Below are 21,162 nucleotides of genomic sequence, written 5' to 3' on the forward strand. Positions count from 1 at the left end.
AGACCTTTCTATCAGCGCCTGCATCATTTTGTGCAGAAAAGGATGTATGGCTCCTCTACGAAGATGGCAACTGCACGGAAACTTGTCACCCTGTGTATCTTGTTCCTTTACTCTCTGCCAGTCCATTATTTGGGAACGAGGCCGGACTATGGGTCCTTCCATAGAAAGTCAGAGTCCTCCATTCACCGCTCACATCCCGAAGCTGATTCTCAGAGCTGGAGCAGAACACTGTAGAGACCCGTATACTTTCTACTGAGCCCAGACGCCACTTTTGAAGAAAAGTTAAAGGTGTTGTCTACATTTTGGGGTCTTTTTTTTTTTCTTTAATACATGTATTTGGGACTAAAAATGATTGTTTTACATTTAAAACTCTTGCACCGTTTGCATTCTATAACCTCTCTGTTGCACTGTTTATTGGAGACTGTAGAATGAGTTAAACAAGAATCCATCAGTGAGCTCAGTCTGACGGGAGAGTTTGTAACATCTTATCTTGAGCTCCTGTCTGCTTATGACCACAGACCACCTAAAAGTTAAATGTATTTGTAAACAAAGATCCGTAAATGCCAAACAGAACACATTTTTTTTTTTAATGAAACCTCATTGCAAAAATAATTTTTAGCCCCAAATACATGCATTTAAGAAAAAAAGGTGTTACCCATCTTTGGGGACATGTTTTAATTCATTCTGTCCCTTGCCTTGAACAAAAGGGGGGGGGTCTTGGAACCTGGGCCACCACCAATCAAGGCTACTGAAGATAAGCTATAATATAGGAAACAAATGGTGCTTTACCCAAAGGAAAGAAGGGCACATGTAAACATATGGGTTAGATAGTGAGATGGTTAATATGGCTGAAAAAAAGAGAAATATCCATCTGAGGAGTGGAATAGGACAAAGGGAAGGGGAACATGCACAACCACGATGCATGATCCAGTCCATCATGAGCTTGTGACTATTCCCCAGATTAATAGTTCATATGGTGAAGAAGCCATGTCTCCTCTGGAGATTGAACCACACTTCCTTCAGGTGGACTGAGGACCCCGGTTTCTTCTGATGGGGTTTTACATGAAATAGCCTTTGACCATACTTTTTATATAGGCCATTTATCTACTTGTACAAGTTATTCATGTCCCTCATTAGACATCTTTTGTTAAAACTATATGCAAATAATTGTTTAATCTTTTCTCATAGCGAAGATCTGTTTTGCCTATTGTAAGTTTTGTGGCTCCTCTTTGTACTTTTTTCTAACTCCAAGGCATCCTTTTTATGAGCTGCCCAAGAACTGAACTGTGTATTTCCGATGGTGTCACACTAATGCTTTGTAACGTCCCTGTCCTGCGAGTCCATACGTCTTTCAATACACGACTATATTCTGCCGGCCTTAGAAGCTGCTGATTGACATTGCTTGCTGTTTTAGTCTGTGATCTACAAGTCCACCCAGAGCCTTCTCTACAAGTGACTCTCCTAGTTTTTTTTCTCTGTAACATATCATTAGGTCCTTGCTCATATCTTTACATATTGATGGCTGAAATAAATTATTTCCTCCTTTTACAAATTAATTTCTTATTCCCTTACAGAGTTGTGGCCATGGGGTGGTAGCCAAGCTCTGTACCCTGTACCAATTGATCATGGTGTATCCAAAACCGCCTGATCCGTATCGGTCTAAGCCCAGCTTATCTTTACCTTCTCTCTGCTAGGTTCATTTATTAGGAATGATTACCGTATATTTTGATAAGGACACAAGTTTCCCAGAAGGCTCTAACTATAATGTCTACTGTCCCCTGCAGCTCTAGAAGGAGGTCACCAAGCTGACTAGTGACCCAAGGGTCTATAAAAAAATATTCAGAATTGAGAGGCCTCAGTGGTTGATACCTTTTAATGGCTAACTGAAAAGATGGTAACACATTGCAAGCTTTCGAGACTACTCAGGTCTCTTCATCAGGCATAGACTAATACAAAATCTGAAGAGTCACATATTTATGCACAATACAGCACAGAAAAAATGCAATAGATGAGACAGGTGACGTGAAGCAGAATTATGATTATGGGAGAGGGAGAAACATAAATATTGGGCCAGTTCATAGATAAGGAGTCTGGATGTTTTATTGTCCTCTGATTGGGGTCTCCTAATGTGTTGTGATGCCCCCACAAGGTCTTAGGAGCAAATTCCTTAATTGATGTAAAAAGACATAAATCCATGCGACACATTCATTCCAGCATTGAGAGTGTCAAAGGTCGTCATAAATTTATACTCACAGACTCTTCTCTCTCTCTGAGATGTGAAGTTACCTTTCAATACCAGTAATTTCATATCCCTGGTGTTGTGGTCCATCATACAAAAATGTTTTGCCACAGGTAGATCCATTCTTTTTTTTTCTCTTATTGTGTGACGATGAGCATTCATCCTTGTTCTAAGCTTTTGCCCGGTCTCCCCCACATACAGACCCCCAGTTTGACATTTAGTACAAATAATTAAGTACACCACATTAGAGGTGATGCAGCTGAAAGTACCTGGGATCTTGTAGTCCTGATGTGAGTTGGGGATCTTTATCTTGTCCGTGGTCATTATAGATGGACAGGTTTTACATTTTTTCTGGTTGCAAGGAAAGGTTCCTTGTGACTCTTCAGATTTTGTATTAGTCTAGCCTGATGAAGAGACCTGAGTAGTCTCGAAAGCTTGCAATGTGTTACCATCTTTTCAGTTAGCCATTAAAAGGTATCAACCACTGAGGACTCTCAATTCTGAATACTGGCTAACACGGTACAAAGATATATATCTTTCCTGTATCAAAACCAAGGGTCTATAGATAGATGGCTGGTTTCTGTTTGTTTTTTTTCTCCGCATGGACAAAAAAGTTACACCCTTAGGTTACATCCAGGCAAAAAGTAAGCAAAAGCGATTTTCTGAAGAATATTGGCTTATAAGAATAAAGTAATGGCTGATTATCTAATCCTCCTTGGTTCCTGTGCATAGATAATAATGTGTTAGGGATTGTAAGTGGTAACTGAAGAGCACTTCTGTAAAGTAGTTACCATAGTTGCCCGCTGTGTGAGGTTGGGCGCTCCGGGATTAATTGGTACAAGCGCAAGTGTCAATATAATTAACATTTGGTTATATGCCGCTGAGGTGGGAGGGTGAACAGAAGACAGGAGAGGAGGTAGCGGTGACTGAGAAGGTGACAGTTCTGCGCACATCCTGGATTACAGATCCACTCTGTATGGTAATTACTTGGATTGTCTTCCAGGCTGAACTGCAGGCAGCGCTGCCGTCTCTTCTGGCCTGGCTGCTATTATTTTACGGCTGCTGCTATTCTGCATTTTGGTGTTTTGGCCATTTTTTTTCGACATAATAAACCTTAGTGAGGTGTAGTCAGAAGGTGAATACACGGGATACCAGGCAGGATAAACAAGAAGGTGAATACACAGGATTTAGGGCAGGATAAATAAGAAGGTAAATACACGAAATGTAGGGCAGGATAAATAAGAAGGTGAATATGTAAGGGGGAAGACCGCACCACGGGTACCTGCGTTACGGGGCCAAAACTGATCAGGCTGCGTCCACTGTTCCCAGGGGGGAAGTTTGAGCCGGCAGGACCTTCCTCCTGTCCCAGGGGGGCATGGCTAAGCGTTACCATGGGCAGCGTTGGTCGCGGGAACAGACAGTTGGCGGGAAGGTGCTGCATGCGGCTGAGGGGAGTGAGAACTGCTGCTTCGGGGCAGTTAGCAGCAGAGGCGCGCGCCTGGCCGTGAGAGAGACGGACCGCAGAGACTCTGACGAGAAGCCCGCCATGTACAGTTTGGCTCCCAGACATCGAGGTGCCAATCGCTCTGTAACAGTCAGTGCTGCATGTGTGCCGCCTGACAGAGACTGAGACGTTAACCGGGTTCTGCTTCCCGAATCTCCCGGGGGGTGGGGGGAATATTCGTCAAGCCTCGCTTAATTTTGGCAGGACTGTGGCCTATACATTGGTAGCCACCATAGTCTCCTTACTAAGGACTCCACGGGACGTTTCAAAGACTCAACGTTGCCAGCCGTGAACGTATCATCGCCTGCTTCATGACCCCACTGTGACGATGGCTGTGGATGCTGTCATCTGCTGTGCCCCTCTACTTAGACAGTGTTGGGGTAAAAAGTTTCTAAAACACACAATAGATTTTTTTTTCTCTTTTAGCCCTTCTCTTTCCACTGCTTGTTTCTTCTGCGTAGATTTGACTAATCTTGACACAACGGACAATCTTTGGTGTTGGCTGTTGGGATGGGACAGGGCAGCACATTTTTACTTCATTTATAAATGTGAGTGCTGTGGAAAGAGCTGCTATTATTACTCTTTTATGTGTACGATAAGTCAGCCACTGTCTGATATTGGAAAACAGTAGACAGCACAGCAATAAAATATTCTTAATACCATAGACACTTAGCAAAGAAAAGTCCAGCGCCCTCACCACCAGGTGCACAGATCACACGGTCTGTGGGTAATGAGAAGAAAGATCCAGCTCCCACGATCCAAATAAAATAATTCATATCTTTATTGAATAATCCACCAAAAATATGAACAAGACATTCCATAAAGAAGGATTGTAATTGATCTGAAACGCTTAGCATATTTACACTCTGTGCCTTATTCATATTTTTTTGTGGTTTATTCAATAACGCCATCAATTATTTTATTTGGATCATGGGAGCTGGATATTTCTTCATTTTATTACTATGGTCCGACATGTTTTTGCCATACTCAAATATTAGATGACAAGAAGACTGTATGTATCAGTTATCCAATGTAATTTCTACATTTCGTCTAGTCAAAATCCCACAGCGGTGATCAAATGACCTATGACCTTGACCCTTTGTTAGTAAGGCCTCTTTCACACATCCGTCTGTCACCATCAGTCAAAATCCGCCGTTTTGCTAAAAAAAAAACGGATCCGCCATTTTTCTTGGCGGATCTGTTTTTTTTCCCCATTGAGTTGCATTACCGGCAGATCTTGACGGATAGTCATCCATTGGATCTGTTTTTATACGGATCCGCCAAAATTTTGGCGTCCGCCGACTTGCCCGGATGGACATTGCAACGTTTTTTTGGCCGGCCGGATCCGCATTTTGCAGTGCGCATACCCGGAAGAATTGACTCAGCCAGAAATTTAACCCTAAACTCGGTTCTGGCGGCTAAAAAATTCTCTCTCCCTCACCCTCTCTCTTTTCTGCCTTATCCGGATCCGTCAAAATAACGGTCCAGTGACACCCGTTTGTTTCAATCCGCCAACGGATCCGTTTTCCGCCATTTTGACGGATTTGAACTGAGCTAAAAAACGGATGTGTGAAACAGGCCATAAATGTACGCCTTAAGTTCTGATTGGTTGGCAAGACTCGGGGATCCATCTCTATTCCTTGGCTTCATTGTCTGGCTTTTGAGTGTGATTTAGGTTGTGCATGAACTTCCTGTAGGGATCAGTGTTGTCAGGCTTGGACATTAGTGTTGTGGGGTGAGGCTGGGAAGGAGTAGAAAAGTTTTGGATGACAAGTGGTGCTGTAAATATGGCGGTTTGAGGCAGTCAGAAGTGAGCGGCCCAGGGCACAAATGTAGTTTAGTATGTTTCAGTCCATTCTAGGTTGAGGTCAGAGAGGTTCAGTACAGATGATGTATCTGCACAGTGGGCTACCTTGCAGCGAGGACTATATTAGTAGTCCTCCAGATGTATGCTTACTATGTAGGCACAAACATGAGCCTTAGACTGGTTGGCGTGCCCCAGTGATTTATCAGTCATGCCTTTTTGTGTGTGAATTTGGATCTGTCATCTGCACTCTGCGTTCACACTGTGATACTGTTTAATTGTGATTGATTGAAACCTTCTCTTTTAATGCACAAGGAAAAAGAAGGGATGATCCAGTGATATAGGCTGTATGCCTTTTTGAAAAAACAGAGTTTTTATTGAAGAAAAAGAAAAAGTCCAGCTGATAAAAAGGCTATTTTTTGTAAAATTCAAGTTAAGATCAGCATCCCGCAGACAATTAGCGGTAACGCAGCTACGCGTTTCGAACACTACATGTGTTCTTTGTCAGAGTTTTTTTTATTGAGCCATTTAAACTTGATCCACTTATAAGTACTGTGGTGTAGTGACTACTGTGTACGCTAGGGGGCGCTGTGTGGGTGTCCCAGGACAGGCATATAAGCATTTCTAGTGTCCTTATAGGAGTAGGATGCTGAATGATGATAATGAATCTCAAGGTGGGTGGCCTCGGGATGAAGGCTTGATTATGTGCTGATCAGCAGCTGATCTTTTGTGCCAATGTGTTAGGGAGAGCTACCTACAAATCCACCCAGGGGTGTGTCTGAAAACGCTGGTAGTAAAAGACTATGTGAGTGTGAAGGACCTGTGCTGTTTCAATGTGTCCGGGAGAAGTCTCCAGGTAGCTGGGGTGACGGGCAGGACTAGTTACCTACAGATCTACCCAGGGGTGTGGTTAAGACCGATAGTGTAAAGAGTGTGAGAATGGTTCAAGGACCTGTGATAAGGTCATAGCCATGTGACCCAGTGGGTGTGGCTGCAGACCATATAAGGTGGCCAGGGTAGGTCACATGGGTGAATGCTTGGACCCGGTTGGTCCGTTGTGTTAGGTCCCGCTGGGAGATGGGGCTTCCTGCCTGACAGCACATGAGTAATGGCTGCAAGCATCTGACAGTTCCCAGGGAGAGGGAATGAACGTCTGCAGTGAGCTGAAGCAGCCATGAGGTAACCCTGACGGGGTGAGATATTTGTGAGGCTGAAGAGCCTGAGTACTGAACATTGCGTAAGCTGTGTGACCACAGGCTTAACAGAGGGAAGCTCTGTCATGAACTCTATGCTAGAGAGGTTCAGTACAGATGATGTATCTGTACAGTGGGCTACCTTGCAGCGAGGACTATATTAGTAGTCCTCCAGATGTATGCTTACTATGTAGGCACAAACATGAGCCTTAGACTGGTTGGCGTGCCCCAGTGATTTATCAGTCATGCCTTTTTGTGTGTGAATTTGGATCTGTCATCTGCACTCTGCGTTCACACTGTGATACTGTTTAATTGTGATTGATTGAAACCTTCTCTTTTAATGCACAAGGAAAAAGAAGGGATGATCCAGTGATATAGGCTGTATGCCTTTTTGAAAAAACAGAGTTTTTATTGAAGAAAAAGAAAAAGTCCAGCTGATAAAAAGGCTATTTTTTGAAAAATTCAAGTTAAGATCAGCATCCCGCAGACAATTAGCGGTAACGCAGCTACGCGTTTCGAACACTACATGTGTTCTTTGTCAGAGTTTTTTTTATTGAGCCATTTAAACTTGATCCACTTATAAGTACTGTGGTGTAGTGACTACTGTGTACGCTAGGGGGCGCTGTGTGGGTGTCCCAGGACAGGCATATAAGCATTTCTAGTGTCCTTATAGGAGTAGGATGCTGAATGATGATAATGAATCTCAAGGTGGGTGGCCTCGGGATGAAGGCTTGATTATGTGCTGATCAGCAGCTGATCTTTTGTGCCAATGTGTTAGGGAGAGCTACCTACAAATCCACCCAGGGGTGTGTCTGAAAACGCTGGTAGTAAAAGACTATGTGAGTGTGAAGGACCTGTGCTGTTTCAATGTGTCCGGGAGAAGTCTCCAGGTAGCTGGGGTGACGGGCAGGACTAGTTACCTACAGATCTACCCAGGGGTGTGGTTAAGACCGATAGTGTAAAGAGTGTGAGAATGGTTCAAGGACCTGTGATAAGGTCATAGCCATGTGACCCAGTGGGTGTGGCTGCAGACCATATAAGGTGGCCAGGGTAGGTCACATGGGTGAATGCTTGGACCCGGTTGGTCCGTTGTGTTAGGTCCCGCTGGGAGATGGGGCTTCCTGCCTGACAGCACATGAGTAATGGCTGCAAGCATCTGACAGTTCCCAGGGAGAGGGAATGAACGTCTGCAGTGAGCTGAAGCAGCCATGAGGTAACCCTGACGGGGTGAGATATTTGTGAGGCTGAAGAGCCTGAGTACTGAACATTGCGTAAGCTGTGTGACCACAGGCTTAACAGAGGGAAGCTCTGTCATGAACTCTATGCTAGAGAGGTTCAGTACAGATGATGTATCTGTACAGTGGGCTACCTTGCAGCGAGGACTATATTAGTAGTCCTCCAGATGTATGCTTACTATGTAGGCACAAACATGAGCCTTAGACTGGTTGGCGTGCCCCAGTGATTTATCAGTCATGCCTTTTTGTGTGTGAATTTGGATCTGTCATCTGCACTCTGCGTTCACACTGTGATACTGTTTAATTGTGATTGATTGAAACCTTCTCTTTTAATGCACAAGGAAAAAGAAGGGATGATCCAGTGATATAGGCTGTATGCCTTTTTGAAAAAACAGAGTTTTTATTGAAGAAAAAGAAAAAGTCCAGCTGATAAAAAGGCTATTTTTTGAAAAATTCAAGTTAAGATCAGCATCCCGCAGACAATTAGCGGTAACGCAGCTACGCGTTTCGAACACTACATGTGTTCTTTGTCAGAGTTTTTTTATTGAGCCATTTAAAACAAGCTCTTGATGCTTGATCCACTTATTATAAGTACTGTGGTGTAGTGACTACTGTGTCCACTAGGGGGCGCTGTGTGGGTGTCCCAGGACAGGCATATAAGCATTTCTAGTGTCCTTATAGGAGTAGGATGCTGAATGATCGTAATGTATCTCAAGGTGGGTGGCCTCGGGATGAAGGCATCATGAACTCTATGCTGATTATATGATCTTTATGTTGCTGCTGTGGGTTTATGATGCCTGAATAAACCGCATGGATTGTTATTGTTTTATGGAAAACCTGTGCCGGACGTGATTTGGCTGCCAAGCGAGTGTCCCCAACCTTGAATGACAGCGCTACCTTACAATTGGTGGAGAATGCTATGGGCAGTGTTGTAGCCTTGTTGCTAGGAGCAACGGAAGAGGACTGCAAAATTCCGTTGCTAAGGGCAACGGTTTCCAAAGGCACATGGTGCAGTTCTGGCAACGCTGAGCCAGGAGGGCTGACGGTCTTGAAAGCCGTGTGATATACTGACCGGGATCAGTGGAAAAGACTTATAGGACACCTCTGCGGTAGAGGGGTCCGAGAACCTGCGCGGCCGGCAGGTGACGGTCGTGAAAGCCGTGTGGTATGCTGACCGGGGTCAGAGAAAGAGACTGGATGGTGATAGGGTGCCTCTGTGGATATGAGATACCCGAGGACCTGTGTGGCTAACACAGGTAACGGACAGGTGTTTGTGTTGTACTGACCTGGGTCAGTGAGAAAGACTGTGTACCTGGAGGGTTCAGTGAGCAAGGTCATGGAGGGTCAGTGTTGAGAGGTTCTGGGAGAAGAATCGGATCCCTGGAGCACGTGGTATGACCTTGGACCTGGTGAGGCGTAAGTGCTGGACAGTCTCAGGCGAGATGGATGTCCTGAATAGCACCCGCCGAGCCCCTGGACCTGGTTAGGCCGGTGTGTTGGGAGACCCTGGGAGGAGGGTCGGCTCCCTGAATAGCACCCAGTGCGCCCTGTGTATTGGACGGTCTCAGGAGAGGAGATGGACGTCCTGAAGAGCACACAGACAGGACACGTGAGTCTTGTGTGGTGTTTTTTTTCTCTTTTCTCAACTCAGCTTGCGGTGGCTCAGGGGAGTCAAGAAGATGATAAGCGGCTTGCTGTAACTCAGCGGGGTTACGAAGGTGACAAGCGGCTTGCTGTAACTCGGCGGGGTTACGAAGGGGAAAAGCGGCTTCCTGTAACTCGGCGGGGTTACGGAGGTGACACCAGCAGCTGTGTGTGAGTGGCAGCCGGAGGTGTCGGAGATCGGTGACAGCAGGAGCTGTGGTGGTGCCAGAAAGAACTTGTGTGGTATCGTAAAAGAGACATAAACTGTGTTGTGTGAACTGTGGTCTAAGAAGACCTGTAGAACGGACATGGGAAAATCCCAAAAGGGGGCGGTGGCCCAAATCGGGGTGGTAACCCAAAAGGGATGGAGTCCCAGAGGGGGGCGGTGACCCAAATCGGGGTGGTAGCCCAAAAGGGGGTGGAGTCCCAGAGGGGGGCGGTGACCCAAACCGAGGTGGTAGCCCAAAAGGGGGTGGAGTCCCAGAGGGGCAGTGACCCAAATCGGGGTGGTTCAGGAAATGGCAGCACTGGTTGCCTCAGTGGGTATGTCTGTGGAACTACAGTGTGTGTATGACTTTTGAAGAATCGGGGACAGTTTTTTCGGATAATGACGGGCTGCAGGTGTGTACCGTGATATTGCACCGAGAAGGAGTCTCTGGACGGTTGGACTCAGAGTCAGGTGACTCTTGACATGAACTCCTCTCGTTTTCTCTCTGACCGAGAAAAACGTCAGGATTCGCTGTAAACACGGGGTCACGGTGGACTGTGCAGTAGACAGAGTAATGTTTGAGGGGACCAAAGGTGGAGAGTGCCAAGGGGGCGGGATACCACGTGACTTAGTGTATGTCTTGGAGAGGGGCCGGGGCTTTGTTTTGTTTGATGTATGGTCGGACGATGGAGACGTTTCGAATGTGGGGCCAGCAGACACTGAGACGGTGACGCCTCCTAAAGTGGACAGGTCAGAGGTAGACCTGACCGGAAGAAGGGGTACGTCTGCCCAACGGGCTGACCTGACGTCTCGTGACAGGACTGACGTTGACCTGATTGATAAGATGGCTGAAGTATTCACACGGTTAGTGGGTAACTGGAAGGATTACTCGACACATCGGTGTGACTCAGACTCTGGGGGTGACTGTGGCTCTGAGAGAGAAAGGGAGCACAGAATAGAAGAGCTAGAGAAAGAAGTCTCTGAGCTCAAAGGTCACCTGTCAGCGTGGCAAAGCGTGAACAAGACCCTTGGGGAAGAGATGGAAGAACTCAGAGGAGTAGTAAAAGGTCTTCTGCGGGAGAAGAGCTTGGACGAAGATTTACAGCGGCCGGGCCCGAGTGATAACAAGACGGAACTGCCATTATCCATCTTGGCAAAGGATCGCAAAGAGATAAAATCTTATGATGTCTGTGAGCTAAGAACTGAAAAAGACAGTCACCCGGTTGGGTCAACTGTAGTAAGGGAAGTGTCCGTGGTAAAGCCAGAGCCTTCTGTTCAGGAAGAGAGCAAGACCATGACCTTCAAATCTGTAATCAAGGTACCCGAAGACGGTTCCATGACAATTGTGTACAAGATAATTGTGTACGGACAATTGTGTACAGAAAATTGTGTACAGGCCAATTGTGTCCAAGGACAATTGTGTCCAAGGACAATTGTGTACAGGGCAATTGTGTACAAGGACAATTGTGTACAGACAATTGTGTACAGGGCAATTGTGTACAAGGACAATTGTGTACAAGGACAATTGTGTACAGGGCAATTGTGTCCAAGGACAATTGTGTACGGACAATTGTGTACAAGGACAATTGTGTACGGACAATTGTGTACGGACGATTATTTACAGACAAGTATAGGGAAAACAAAAAATTAAACGTCCAAAAAAAGAAAATACTATATTCATCATTGATTTTAACGTAAGATTGCTTATTGAATAACAGTTTCAAAGCTTCTTCTATTCTTATTCTACAAATATTGCTGGTCTTGTCTATCGTGCCTGCATGTTGCTGATCGCTCGTAGATACCGCAGCTTGTCTCCTTGATTGTGATAATCAGCCACTTTCACACGCAGTCGTTCAGCTAGCTGGACATACTTGCTTCGTGGATGCTCAACATTCAGTACCTCAGCATTCTGGGCTGTAAGTCTATGAATTGCCATGTCACTAATGAGTCCGTTGAACAGTTTCCACACGGTAGGATGAGCACAAAGAAAGAGTGCTTGTAAGGCGTTATGAAACCCCTCGCAGCAATTCGTGGTCTTGGGGGCAGAGGCCAAAGCGTCAGCATAATGATTCCAGACCTCTGGAGTAAACCTTGCGTTTCGAAAGCGTCCATCTACTCCTGGCCCCCTAACGTAGGTATGCTCAAAGTAGGAGAGGAGCTGATTGGTAGCATCATCATCAGGGAAGATTTGGGCTAGTTCGTCATACCTTGCACTTACTTCGGCTGGTGGGACAAACGCCAAGGAGGCCAAAGATTTTACCTTGAGATTGAACTCTCCATCCTCAGCCTCAAATTCAGCCTTTAGGCCCAGCTCATTGACCTTTCGAATAATGGACTGGCTCAGATGAAAGAAGCAGCCAGAAATCGCTGCAGCTGGAAACTCATCTTGGAAAGCTGACATTGCTGCCATCTCAAAGTCAAGAAGAATTTTCTGGGGATTTGCACCTGGCATCAACCCTTTGAGCGCCGTGATCATTCGACGATAGGTTGGACCAGTCTTGTTTGGCAGCAGGCAGTAGATCAGGGGAGGATAGGAGTTGCCGACTTTTGCATGGAGAGAATACAGCTGAAAGAACATGGTTGGCACCACCTTGAACGTTCCATCGCCAAACCATGTGTCTCCTCTTTCGAAATAAGGCAAAAGTTCATTGCTACCAATGACAAGAATCCTTTGGGGGTCATCTCTTGCAGAGTCATATAAAATGATGTTGCTGTATTCCTGGGGGATAGCAAAATTGATGCTTTGAGGAGGAGCCAGCATGGTGTTTGCTCGCTGCCTGACCCGACGTGTATTTCGCTCAACGTCACTTCGCTTGGGCATTCGAGACAACACGTCATCAGACCTGTCTCGAAGAACCTGTCCAACAATGCTTCTAGTAGATGCTTGAGAGCTGATTGCTTCTTGCCTCAGAGCAGCCATTGTAGCTCTGGCTTCAGCTTGAACTGGATCTGCAGAGTGACTGTGCTCAGTCGGCTGTTTAACAATCGCGGCTCCAGATGTGTGCATGCGTGCGGGACACTTGAATTTGTTGACTTGCCTGCACCGCCATTCTTTGATGCTGTCATCACGTGTCCTGTGCAGGATATACTCGTGTCCCCCAAGCCTAAGGACATCTTTGTCTTTTTCAGACTTGCTCATAGTAAAAGTCATGGTGAAAGTTGCAAGGGGTGAGTAATGAAACCGAAAGTAAGCGTCAGTGTGAAAGTGGCCTGTACAATTATCTTTGTCTTTTTCAGACTTGCTCATAGTAAAAGTCATGGTGAAAGTTGCAAGGGGTGAGTAATGAAAGTGAAAGTAAGCGTCATTGTGAAAGTGGCCTGTACAAGTGGCCTGTACACAACAAGTAAAAGTCATGGTGAAAGTTGCAAGGGGTGAGTAATGAAAGTGAAAGTAAGCGTCATTGTGAAAGTGGCCTGTACAAGTGGCCTGTACACAACAAGTAAAAGTCATGGTGAAAGTTGCAAGGGGTGAGTACTGAAACCGAAAGTAAGCGTCAGTGTGAAAGTGGCCTGTACAAGTGGCCTGTACACAAATAATTGCCTTGTACACAATTGTCCGTACACAATTGCCTCTTGTACACGGTTCCATGACCTTGTACACAATTGCCCGTACACAATTGCCTTGTACACAATTGCCTTGTACACAATTGTACACAATTGCCCGTACACAATTGCCTTGTACACAATTGTCCGTACACAATTGCCTTGTACACGGTTCCATGACCTTGTACACAATTGCCCGTACACAATTGCCTTGTACACAATTGCCTTGTACACAATTGTACACAATTGCCCGTACACAATTGCCTTGTACACAATTGTCCGTACACAATTGCCTTGTACACAATTGCCTTGTACACAATTGCCTTGTACACAATTGTCCGTACACAATTGCCTTGTACACAATTGCCTTGTACACAATTGCCTTGTACACAATTGCCTTGTACACAATCGCCTTGTACACAATCGCCTTGTACACAATTGTCATTGTACACAATTGGCCTGTACACAATTGTCTGTACACAATAGTCCGTACACAATTATCTTGTACACAATTGTCCTGTCACCCCCGAAGACATGCAAGAAGCCTGTGCTGAGGAAGGTGTGCATGAGGCTTTTAAAGAGGCGGTCAAGGCGTGTGAGGTGCACTGGGCACCTGAGACTCGGCAGTTGGTGATATCAGCCAGGAAGATACAGCAAATCGGGTAGCTGTCCTGAAAGAGATGCATTTGCAATGTCTCCACGCCAAACAGCTGGTCAGGCGGAGTAATATGAAAGCTGCTCGACGCCTAGAGTTAGCAAGGGAGGCTATGGATCGGCTGGGTTTGCGGAAAGATGTAATTCTGGTACCCAAAAGTATGATTGGGAGAATCATTGGAAGACTCGGGAAGGTAATGCAAGGCCTTGTAAATATCTCCGTGGTGGTGAGGATCCCTCCTGATGATGAAGACCAGGTATCCAGTGAAGAGGGTAGGTTTCCCATCATGGTGGTTGGCTCCGTGGGAAGCCAGAGAAACTTTCGGATGCTCTTGGAGTATCGAGTGGGGTACCTGCAAGTAATTGAGCAGTTGAGGCTGGACCGTCGGCGGATCAATAAAGAGGTACGGAACACCAGGTGGCGGTCGCCTTCAACCCAAGATATAAGGACCCGAAGGGTTCCTCCAAGTAGTGACATGGCAGGTGGCCGAAGGATATCAGCAAGTTGCAGTTCGACGGGCCGTACGAGGCTGAGAGACCTTAGTTCCTGTGAGACGCTGAATGGATCAGACTCAGGCCAGACAGTAGGCTCGTTTAAGACTTATGACCGCACCAACCCGGAGAGCCGGTCAGTGAGAGAAAGGAGTGTGGTGACTAAACAGTGTCTGATGACGCAGACAGACTGTGACTGTAAGGCCAAAGATCAGGGCCGATATTCTGACCGCTGGGGGCGGGGGAGGCCTAATGTAGAGATGCGGCCGGATGACAGACGGAGACGGTTCTCTCGACCTGTGGGGCAAGGTGTAATGAGTGCCCGGTCTCGAGATCCCGGGGTAGTGTTGTGTGTTCAACCCCACAAGTTTGAACAGAGGGGGGAGGTATGTGGTGTGGTGACCACTGTGTCCGCTAGGGGGCGCTGTGTGGGTGTCCCAGGACAGGCGTATAAGCATTTCCAGTGTCCTGATAGGAGTAGGATGCTGAATGATCGTAATGTGTCTCAAGGTGGGTGGCCTCAGGATGATGGCTTGATTATGTGCTGATCAGCAGAGCTGATCTTTCGTGCCAATGTGTTAGGGAGAGCTACCTACAAATCCACCCAGGGGTGTGTCTGAAAACGCTGGTAGTAAAAGACTGTGAGTGTGAAGGACCTGTGATGAGGTCATAGCCATGTGACTCGGTGGGCGTGGCTACGGACCATATAAGGTGGCCAGGGTAGGTCACATGGGTGAATGCTTGGACCCGGTTGGTCCATTATGGAAGGTCCCGCTGGGAGATGGGGCTTCCTGCCTGACAGCACGTGAATGCTGTGAGTAATGGCTTCAAGCATCTGACAGTTCCCAGGGAGAGGAAATGAACGTCTGCAGTGAGCTGAAGCAACCATGAGGTAACCCTGACGGGGTGAGATATCTGTGAGGCTGAAGAGCCTGAGTACTGGACATTGCGTAATCTGTGTGACCACAGGCTTAACAGAGGGAAGCTCTGTCATGAACGCTTTGCTGATTATATGAACTTTATGTTGCTGCTGTGGGTTTATGATGCCTGAATAAACCGCATGGATTGTTATTGTTTTATGGAAAACCCGTACCGGACATGATTATTTGGCTGCCAAGCGAGTGTCCCCAACCTTGAATGACAGCGCTACCTTACAGTACATATACACACAAATAAATAGGTGCAAAGGTGAAAACCAATGCGTTTCGACTTGCGTCATAATCAACGGAGGCATAGAGCCTTCACTCCTTTTTCCTCCTGCATACTGAAGTTTCTCTGCCCAGATCAGTGCGTGGCTTTGACCATTTGTTAGGAAAACACACCCAGACAGGTGAGCTGACGTCTTTCTTTTTTTGCTTCTCTTTTAATGTCACATGAGGCTTTCAGATCATGACTTTAGTGCCCATTTGGCTAAATGACCATCTCTGGAGAGTGTGACCGTTTGCCACACTTATTACTTGTCAAGGTTTAATGTCAGTTCTCTTTTTCATCATCTGTCGTAAGATGTCATTGTTGCAGTCAGTCTATAGAAGTTTAGATACTTTTGTTTTTATGTAAATGGCTGACATGGATCATCTCTGGAAATAGTGTATCCACATATCGCTTTACAGGCCCCACTCGGTCGCCATGACATACTGTTATCTCATATAGTACCTCTGTGTGCCCTGATTTTACAAGAAAAACAAACTGGCATGCTCGAATTCACAGCAAATTGTGGAAGTATTCTCCCCTGGAAGCAATGCTGTAAGAGAAGATGTGCTGCCTCACCAAAACACCATACGGTCGCTGACAGGGAGTCCCTGCGGCATATACTGTATTCCGAGGTCTATCATATGGACTTCTGCACATGGCATGGCCCCGCTATTTACAAGAACGTAGGCGCAATAGGAGTCAATAATTTTTTGAGTCATAAGGTGGGTCAGAACTGCAACTCAAGACTCCGTTACAGATTTCACAGTCTGTCAAGACTTGGGAACTGTAAAATCTGGAGCGAAGAACATTTTATAACGATGTAGGTATGGTTTCCATAATCCCTACAGACTTATGGATTAGCCACCTCTCCTTGGATCATAATTTTGGCCACCTCCACTTCATTTATCCAAGGGTTTTTGAGATCCCTCTTGTGGAATTGTAGGAGCTTCCAGCAGGGAAACCTCAGTAATCATACATTTATCACTCATCAAATGTATTTAGAAAAAGACCTTTAACTACTTCTCAATGTATGACGTCATTGAGCAACTTATGTTGGGTGCCAGTGCATGGAGCAATCTCGGGAGCTAAGGGCACATCATACCAGGGAATTGCCGGCTGTGGTACATCTTCCCCTTAAAAGCAGTGACGAGACCTGGCAATGATCATTGTTGTACAACTATTTAAATGCCGCTGTCAGTCACCAACATCTTCAATTAAGTATCACTATCACTGGCGCACCCGTGCAGCAGCTCTCAGTGACTCCCAGCAAGGTGCCCATGGGTTGTAATGGCATGCAGGGGCTTGCTGAAGGACCCTAGAGCCACTCACCATCTTAGAACCTCATATGAAGCTAATGGCTGGACGTTCTAGGAAAACCATCTAAAAGATAAAGTAAAAAATTGTAAAAATGCTAAAAAAATATTTACCTCACCCCCTTAAATAATAAAAAAGGTATATTTTTATTTCATCGCTGTATCCGTTAAAGTCCAATTTATCAAAATAGAAAATGTAATAACCTGTATGATAAATTTCATAAAGATAAAAAACCCCTGAAAAGCAAGAATTGTGGATTTTTGGCAACTCAACAGCCTCATATATGCCCTTGAGGCTGCAGAATTCGAGTCAGGAGCCTCACGACTGGACTGTACCTCGGAGTCCGTACTTGGACCATAAATGTCAGACACGTGAAACCAGCCTTAGTGGAGATCTTTAGGTTGGTGCTGCCTGTAGCATCTACCCTGCTCTATTACTTTAAATCCTTTTTTTTTTTTTCCTACATTTGTCGCTCCTTTCAGTATTTCACATCTTTATATACACGCAGAGAAGATCCAGATGTTTTATAGAAACCTATCAATATCCATTTATGCATTAATAGATTGCCTGTCATTGCACAATTACTTTTCCCTCCGTCTTTCTTCATGTCTTTTTCCTTCTCTTCTGCCTCCACTGCAGCCAGCGCTCTTCTCACGCCAGCCAGTAATTACACTGATTATCCTAATTACTGTGTGTGCGCAGAGAATGGATGTATCAAGTGTACACAAGAATTCAGTATGTTCCTTCAGACTTAAGTAGCAGGATATTAACCCCATCTCTTTGTAGGAAGCTTGGCTTCTTATTGCTAAGTTGCCAGAAATAGATACAGCACATTATAGGACGTTCTTATAACGGGAGGGGGCTACAGATGGGCTGATAATGTAACTGTTCCAACCAATAACTGGCATTCAACCATTAATTTATGGGAGGGCTATGAGCCACCAATAAAAAGCAGGTATTTTTTGTTGTTATCGTCCCCCATCATTAATGCACCTTTACACTCAGGCGGCCTAAAGTGGTATCGTAATCTCAGACATTTCTCTCACCTATGAGACTCACATCTATTTAGAAAGCAAGAATTCAAGAGGTGTGACCTGCATCTAGTCATAGAATCATAGAATGGTAGAGTTGGAAGGGACCTCCTGGGCCATCTGGTCCAACCCCCTGCTCAAAGTAGGATTCGCTAAATCATCCCAGTCAGATGTCTGTCCAGCCTCTGTTTGAAGATTTCCTTTGAAGGAGAACTCACCACATCTTGTGGCAGCTTGTTCCACTCATTGATCACTCTAGCTGTCAAAAAGTTTTTTCTAATATCTAATCTGTGTCTCCTCCCATTCAGTTTTATCCCATTGCTTCTAGTCTTTCCTTGTGCAAATGAGAATAAAGTTGATCGTTCTACAATGTGACAGCCCTTTAGATATTTGTAGACAGCTATTAAGTCTCCTCTCAGCCTTCTCTTTTGCAAACTAAACATTCCCAAATCCTGCAACCTTTCCTCATAAGACAGGGTTTGCAGACCGGTCACCATTCTGGTCGCTCTTTTCTGAACTTGCTCCAGTTGATGTCTTTTTTAAAATGTGGTGCCCAAAACTGGACACAATATTCCAGATGAGGTCTGACCAAAGAGGAGTAGAGGGAAATAATGACTTCACGTGATCTAGACTGTATGCTTCTGTTAATACATCCTAGAATTGCATTTGCCTTTTTTGCTGCTGCATCACACTGTTGACTCATATTCAGTCTGTGAATATGTGGTAGTCGGACCACCAAGAAGTAAAAGTCATGGAGTTATGGAAATCACGTGATGGATAGACTTGTTAATGATTGCCAAATTATAAAAAAAAATGAGAACAAAATTTTTAAAACCTCTTGATTTATTCAGTATAAGACCAACGAAATCCCTGTACTTACACATCTTGGATGCTATCAGTGAGGATTTTAAGTTTGCCTGAGGAATATTCTGCTGCTCTAAATGCACTTGGGCACATAAATCATCAAGATCTGCTGCTGGCAGCTCCCTTTTGCAATTGCAGACTAATGACATCCCAGATGTGCTCAATGGAAGACAAGTCTGGAGACGCTGCAGGCCACAGTAGCACATTTAGGCTATGCTGGCTGCTCACGGTAGCAGGAGTAACACGTGGCCTGGAGTTGTCGTGAGACACTTTGGAGAAATGGCTGTACCACTGGGTCCACCACCAAATCATTGCAATGGTAAGATGTTTATGTACCTGTAATGAAGACTAGAGTAGTTCGGCTGCCATACATTTTGCCACCCCACACCACAATCTTGATGTGACATTCCCTCCTGAAGACGTGTTCATGGCATTACTTACATGCTCTCCGTATCAATCTCCTGCCATCATTGCGTCAAAGACAAAAGCAGATCTCATCACTGAATTCCAGGCTCCACTGCTGTCTGCTTTCAAAGGCTATCTTGGCGCAGAGTAAACTGCATGAGGTCAATGAAACACCCATAGTTGGATCTCTGGCTTGTTGTCCAATGTGGTGCAAATGGCTTTTGATGCTTTAGGCATGGCATGTGACATTGAATTTCACTTTCAGTCCAGAATGGATCAATAGTGGAACCAGCGGAATGGCTATTTCTCCATGGTGTTACAAGAACTGTTTTTCAACATGACATTTCTCATGCTAGTATGAGTAGCCTAAACATGCTACTATGGCGTCTAGTGTCTCCGGACATCATTAGGTGGCATTTGCAAATGGAGCTGCCAGCAGCAGATCTTGATGATTTGCCCAAGTGCATTCAACGTGGCAGAATCTTCATCAGACAACCATTAATAACCTCATTGATATTAGCCATGGCGTGTTAGTGTCTGTATTTCTGTGCATGTCCCTCATACTTGATACTGAGTAAATTAACAAGTCCATCGATCCTGTGATTTTGATAATTCCATGACTTTTCCTTCTTGGTATTGCAACATTCAGGGGTATATTAGGCATTTATGGCACATTCGCCATAAATATCTTGAATAGAAGTAACCTTAAAGTTTCTCAATGGTAACAGACTACACTTATCTCAATGTAGTCTGTTCCTGCAGACAGAAGGAAGAATGACTGCAAGTTGGGACTACACTGAAAAAATTGTATTAAAAATTGGTTTCAATGACAAATGTTAAGGTTTTCCAGCGTAAAGGGAATATCTGTTATTTATTTTTAACCTTGTGTCATTCACCTCCACCACTGCAGTAGACATTACACAGTCTATCAGTTCTGCTCTTATTGTCCCTTTACGGGGAAAATATTTGCGTCCGTTCACATTTTACTATGTGTCTGTCCTTGGCTGATTTATCGGGAGACTTCTCGATACATACAGTACATTGGACATCATTCGCCCAGTAGTGTCCTTTTGACCTCAGTCTATATGTTGGCCTGCCTTTTTATTTTACTATTTAGGCAGTAGATTATTATAGTGGCCAGTGGTTGGCATATAGCTAACCTATCGCTCTGACGTACGCCGATGTGATCAGAGCGTTATGTTGGCGCTGTATGTCATCCAATACTGAATAATGACATTCGGATGTCAATGTGAGGTGTAATCCGAGAGTCAATGTTCGCTGACCCCTCTGGCGGTGAATCAGCAGGCCGGGAATTTCCTCCATATGTAATTGCGAGCTGTGCATCATGGAAGAGTACAGCAATACTTTCCTGTTATGAATATTTGATACCTTGCTTATAATAGCCGGCAAATGAATGTTCTGTGTGATGAATACAGAAAGGGAAGCAGCAGAATGAAACGTGACTGCGCTCCCTCCAGCCTCTCGCTTGTCAGAACAGTTTACAGAATCATTTATGGGTTTTATCTCTCAGCCAACAGTAGTTGGAGTTCCGCGTCACGGCGAGCTATACGTTACATTACATACTTAGGATAATCTGCAGCCAGTAGGTTTAATTGCCACAAAAGCATTCAGCAACCTCTGTGCCATCACTGATATTTACAGTGGTGCCCCTTAGGGAGGTGAGACCCCTCTATAATGCCACGCAGCGTGGCGAAAACCTGCCTGCAGTCCTTAAATAGATAGTTGATGGCAGTTTTACTTGCAAAACGAACAATTAGAAACCTGCTATAATTTGCATAAAATGTCATGTCGGCACAGTTTGTGCCCGCTTCGTGGGTGCT

At 45.2% G+C, this 21,162-nt stretch overlaps 1 protein-coding gene across 2 annotated transcripts in view; it reads left to right on the plus strand.

Annotated features, from left to right (window-relative positions):
• Window positions 1-21,162, plus strand: part of LOC141086376 (inactive phospholipase C-like protein 2) — a 106,578-nt gene that overhangs the window by 60,922 nt on the left and 24,494 nt on the right. The gene's annotated exons all lie outside the window — the stretch shown is intronic.

Source organism: Dendrobates tinctorius, unplaced genomic scaffold (assembly GCF_039654945.1).
Source record: "Dendrobates tinctorius isolate UK_male_01 unplaced genomic scaffold, ASM3965494v1 ptg000032l, whole genome shotgun sequence".
Lineage (NCBI taxonomy): Eukaryota > Metazoa > Chordata > Amphibia > Anura > Dendrobatidae > Dendrobates > Dendrobates tinctorius.